We start from the raw sequence: 6,100 nt of genomic DNA on the forward strand, positions 1-6,100 counted from the left end.
TTTTTCAAGTTTCTCAGTTCTTTAGAGAACCATAACTGTGTTTGTTCTTCAGGAACACACATGCGTTGAGGCACATACTTTTCAAATAATCTATGTACAGTACAATTAAAATGTGCAACGCTTTGCTCAACTTTTTCTTTGTATATAGGCCACGACAATTTAGACAATTCTTTATTCAGTTTTTTAAAGTTGGCTTTCGAAAAATCAAAGCGAATATTTGGTTCGTATGTTTGGACATCGCAATTTTGACCATCGTTTATAATTTCGTAAGATATCTCAATAGCAGGGTGGTACACATCTTCGGGCAAAACTAGTGGGTCACATTTATTTACAGCCGACTTAGGTGCATCATCAACATAAACAAGATCTAATACTTTGCCAAACTTATTGCGAAGTACATTAACTTGATTCAGGCAGAGTTCTGCCATCTCCTCTAAAAATACGTTGTTGCACGCGCTAGACGAGAAAGGTACAATATCATTGTCAATGATGTTCTATGATACATTTGGTCAATTAAATTCACCCAACACAATCAATGAATCAGAGGGTTTAATCATTGAATTAATTGATTTCAGTAAAGATACATGTTGTGAATACACTGATAAGTCAGATCGGGAAGGAATATAGCATAGAGCTAAGTAAGTAATCCCCCTTCCAACCTGAACACAAATGCATTTGAATTCTGCAGATTCAATGTGTGGAAGAGTAACTTCTTCAGATGGTATTGAAGAGTCTACGGCAAAGAGTACGCCACCGCCGACTCTGTCCTCCCGGTCTTTTCTGTAGATATGATAATTATTTGAAAGTATCTCTGAATTAAAAGTGTGAGGTTTGAGCCAAGTTTCAGTCAAAGAAATTATATTATAATTGCATTCAAGGCCATTAAGATATAAATTTGTTAATTTAGTATTTATGCCTCTTACGTTTTGATAATAAATACTTAAAGCAGATTTAGTAATCAGTTTTTTGGTTCTGTATTCTGACGGGGAATATTTGCTAAATTATTATTTTTGTTGGGCCTATACTCAAATTCACGAACGAAAGCTCCGGAGGGCCAAAAAGAACTACTAAGCAGCATGTCAAAATTTTCTAAATTTACGTCTATTTTAAATGAAGAAATATTTCTTTCATATTTAAAATTAAATTTTCTGATACTTATGTTGACAGTTTTAACTTTGGACGAGATGTAAAACTTTATATCGTCCTCGGAAGTATCCCTCGAAAATCTAGATACAAATATAGACTTCTTTGGGGAAACCACAACCAGTCTCCTAGTATCAGACTCGATTACCGGCGGACGGGGTTGAGTAACTGAGTTACTAATTGAGGGTAGAGTAAGCGTTGGCAGATTAGATGGCGGTGCCACAACTTCAACGGGGGACGGGGAAGATACTGCAGGGTCGTTATTATTAGAAGCAGACTTCGATATATGTTCTTTTGAGGAAGATAGCTCCGTTGTCTGTGGACATGGAGAAGAAAGATTAATTAAGTCATTCGGAAGATTGTTCTGACGTGGAACGGTCCTTTCATTAGGCGGACTATGAAGACGCTTACGTTTTGACACATGAATCTCCTTCATAGATTGTACGGTATCTAAGCATTTAAAAGATTTAAATACATTTTCATAATGTTTAAATTTTTCGGTCAGTACCGACAACTCTCTCCCTACCTCAGAAAACCCATTTCTGGTTTGCCTAAACAACTTAAAGAGATCAACTTCGGTTGACCTGCACTTTAAGCAAGACCAGCGAAGACCTTTGCCATCATTAATAGCGTCCAGAATTCTTCCTGTTAAACCAGCACATTTTAGATGGCAAATACCATCACAGAGCCAGCACGATAAGTAGCGTTCAGATTCGCTTTTAATTTGGCAGTTATCAAGATCACACTTCATATTGAAAGATTTAATAACACTTATGTTAATAAAAAGACAAGCAAAATAAGTTTAACACAACACACACAACAATTTAGGAGCTGATGTATTTAGCTTAAAATATATGTAGCGAACAGTTTGAGTATCACTGTATTGTGACACTTAATAAACGCAGCGCAAACAGCTGTGACAAGAAATACTAAACGAAGTAAACAAAAAGAGCAAAAAGAAATGTGCAGATCTCAGTTAACTACAAAGGAATAACAACAACAATGATAACAACAAATGACTCGGTAAGATTAGATGTATGCTAGTGAAATTTAATTAAATTTAATATAAACCACAAAAATCACAAAACTTTCACTTAGCTTCGGTTATTATCACACTAAGATGCTCGTAGGCACTTTTTATAGCAACTTTTACTCAAAATTAGCACAATAAACTTTGCAAAATACAAAGACCAATCAAGGCACGATATAAGTAGAACTTCACAGCTTGACGTTTGCGTATAATTCTCAATAAAATGCATTTCGCCAGCCAGCCCAACGTTGAGTTGATCAATCAGTTGGCAGCTATCAGGTGGATAAAGGCGCGTATGAAGGCTGACCAAATGGCAGCTTTGCTTCACTTGCTTTAAGCGCCTCAAAGTTTCAAATAGGCAAATGTTTTATTTGAAAGCGTTTTGTAGGCTTTTGACAAAAAGGTATGTTCCCGTTCTTAATGAATTCAAACAAACTGCTGCACACTTTTATGAACAAAAGTTTGCTGACGTAATTTAAAAAAAAATATATAATATAAGTAATTCAAAGTTTAATAATAATGATTCTATGTTTCCATATTTATATTTAAATATGGCTGAAAAAGTTGCTTAGTCCATTGTTACAAATTTGACGGGAACTTTGAATACAACATTTTGCGTGTTTGAAGCAAAGCAAAACTCCATTCGAATCAGAAGGATTCGATCTTTACTAAAAGATTTCGTATTATTTTGGCCTTAACGGATTTTCGGGGTCTCTTTTGGACTAGAAATTTTGCCTTCAAAAAGGGTGGACTAAGCAGATTTGCACACAAAGCTAGCGATATTTATAATGGTTACTGGTCAGTCGTCTCTGGAAAAACTGTTTTTTTTTTTTAATAAATGTACATTTATCTATAGAAGTATAATTATTATCATTCCCTTGAAATCTAAAAATTAATTCGCATTAATTTCAAAATAAATCCGAAAAGATTGTTTTGTATTTCTTTTTTTTTTTAATTTTCTGGAATTTTGTGGGAAAATTATTCTTAGTGTAAGGGAACAGAGCTTGATTTCTTAACTACACAGCTGGTAGCTTTGACAGCGTTCCAAGCCGCCATTTGGCCAAACGAGTATTTGAAGTAAATCAAAGCAAATTAAAGCAGAGACCGTACCGGTTATGCATTTTATAATAAAAGTAAAAAAATTTAAGTTATTTTTTGACTTTTATTATTTTGAGCAAATAATACCGGTTACTTCTGCTTTTTATTTTTTTAAGGCAAAAATAAAAGTTAAAATTTGCCTTTTATTTTTTTGAGCAGAAAATAACCGGTAATTGTTGACTTTTATTTTTTCAGGCAAAAACAAAAGTCAAAGTTAAAAATCAAGTATTCCAGAGCTGTGTATATAGGAATGCGATAGTTTTGAGGCTCCTACATGGATTTTAATAACCCCTATACCCAAATACCAGGGTTAGTTCAAATCTATATACATATGATGCTTTCCATTTCCAGACAACCGGTCAGGTACGAGCATGATTTTTAATTTCGACCAAACTCAAATACATTGTTTGTTGGTCCAAATAATGAGACACATATTTTTTCTTTTGCCTCGGAAAAATTTCTCGGCCGAATTAAACGCGATTTTGTTTTTCAGGCAAAAATCAACTTTTCGAATTTTTTTTTTATTTTTTTTTTTTTATTATTGTTAACGAATCTTAGACAATTTACAGAAACGTCTTATTATTGCAACTAGTATATAAATAATGATACTAACAAGCAATTTTAATTTAATAATTTTAGTTTACAAGAAAAAGCATTTTATATTTTAAATACATGCTCAAAAGACATATAAGTAAAAATAAATTTCTGCTACTCGCTTTGCATAAGGTCTGCTACTGTTGTGCGCTTTAGCCGTCTTTGCGTAGGATTCAGCCGAAGTAAGCTGGACGCTGCTACGTTGACGTGACCTACTAATCGCTGTTTGTGAGCTATGGCGAATTGTTTCGTCATTTCAGTGACAGTTGGCATGCCAAGATCACGATGTAGATCGCTGTTTCTTACGTAGAATGGCGCATTTACTATGCCTCGAAGCACTTTATTTTGCAGACGTTGGATGGAAGTAATGCAGTTCACACTAGCACATCCCCAGAATTGTATGCCGTAAGTCCAGACTGGCCTTAGAATTTGTTTGTATACGAGAATTTTGTTGTGAATTGTCAACCTTGAGCGCCTACCAATGAGGTAATATAGTTTGTTAAATTTCAGATCAAGCTCATCTCGTTTTTTCTTGACGTGAGCTTTCCAGCGCAATTTGGCGTCGAGTGTAATACCCAGGTATTTGGCTTCGTCGAAGTATGGGATTATTGACCCGTCAATAAAAATTGGTTTATGTGATGTTTTTTTTAAAGAGAACACTATGTGCGCTGATTTGCTTTTATTTAGGTTAATCCTCCATTTCTTAGCCCACGAGGTAACTTGGTTAACAGCTTCTTGTAGCTTGGTCGTAGCATTTTCGATAGTGTTATCGACTGCAAGTAGCGCAGTATCATCTGCAAATGTTGCGGTTACATACTGATTGGCCGATGGTAGGTCGCATGTGTACAGGAGATATAGTAGAGGTCCCAAGATGCTCCCCTGTGGTACGCCAGCGCTTATCTTCTTTAGAGATGAAAAGGCATTTTCGTATTTTACGCAAAAGTACCTGTCATTGAGATATGACGAAAGCATCTTGCAGTAATGTATTGGTAGCATGGACTTAAGCTTTTGAAGTAGCCCTACGTGCCAAACCTTATCGAATGCTTGCGATACATCAAGGAAAACTGCGGAACACACTTTCTTCTCGTCCATAGCCTTTTCAATAGTGCTTACAACTCTGTGTATTTGGTCAATCGTTGAGTGATTTTTCCTGAAACCGAATTGGTGAACGGGAATCAATTTCTTGTTCTCAATAATTGGCATTAGCCGAGCTAAAAGCAGCTTTTCGAATAGCTTCGACATTGCTGGTAGTAGGGATATAGGCCTATATGAGGACACTTCGTTGGGTGGTTTGCCAGGCTTGGGTACCATAGTAACTTGCGCGAATTTCCAATATATAGGTACATGCTTCAAGCTAAAGCACTTATTTAGCAAGCTGGTCAAATAAACTATGCATTTTGTTGGTAATTTGCGAAGAACTTCAGCCGTTATTAAGTCAAATCCAGGAGCCTTTTTTAATTTCATTTTGTTAATCTGTATGCCAACTTCTTCCGGTGTAAATGGACTAAAATGGATATCGCATTCAGACCAGCATCCAGTTGCTTCTATTTCATTCAAGCCATCATTAGGGCTAAAGGTCTTTTCAAGATGCTCAGCAAACAGTGTCGCTTTTTGCTCACATGTTTTGGCCCACTGCCTTTCATTGATTTTAACGGGAGCAATGTGTTGCATTGGTCTATTGAAATTTTTAGCCGCCTTCCACAAGGAGTATTCCGTGCTTTTATCAGCCGTGAGACCAATCAGGAACCGATTAAATGCGTCGTTTTTAAATGTCTTGATAGTTGTGTGTAGCTGTTTAGTTGCTAAGTTCAGTTTCGATTTAATTTCTGGAGATCTGGTTTGCTGCCAGCGTTTTCGTAATTTCCGTTTTTTTGTCACTAAGTTCCTTATAAAGGGTGGGTATCTTTTTCCCTGAGGAGCTGATTTTGGTGTGGGTGTACTATTCCACGCCGCCAACTGAATTTGTTGGGTGAACTTTTCGAATTGACAGTGAGAATGTTTTTTTAAAATGCCCATAACTTTGTCAAAATTTAATAGATTCCAACAATGTTTTTACTCAAATGTCAGTAATTCTGGTCACTTCAAGATAGAATGATATAATTATTGATTATCATTATTTAAAATTTTTTATTTAACAATAAACAAAAAGTGAAAATTTTTTTTAAACTTAATTTCTCAAAAAGTGTATTTTTTTTTCTCTCAATCTTTTTTACCGGGAAAGAGACACTTTGAACT

The 6,100-nt window shown here is 35.5% G+C and overlaps 1 protein-coding gene across 1 annotated transcript in view; it reads left to right on the top strand.

Annotated features, from left to right (window-relative positions):
• The window catches only part of LOC118749506 (CUGBP Elav-like family member 4), a 237,117-nt gene that overhangs the window by 87,103 nt on the left and 143,914 nt on the right, over positions 1–6,100 (top strand). The window lies entirely within an intron of this gene.

This window comes from Rhagoletis pomonella, unplaced genomic scaffold (assembly GCF_013731165.1).
Source record: "Rhagoletis pomonella isolate Grant_MI unplaced genomic scaffold, Rhpom_1.0 Rhpom_scaffold_00017, whole genome shotgun sequence".
Classification (NCBI taxonomy): Eukaryota; Metazoa; Arthropoda; class Insecta; order Diptera; family Tephritidae; genus Rhagoletis; species Rhagoletis pomonella.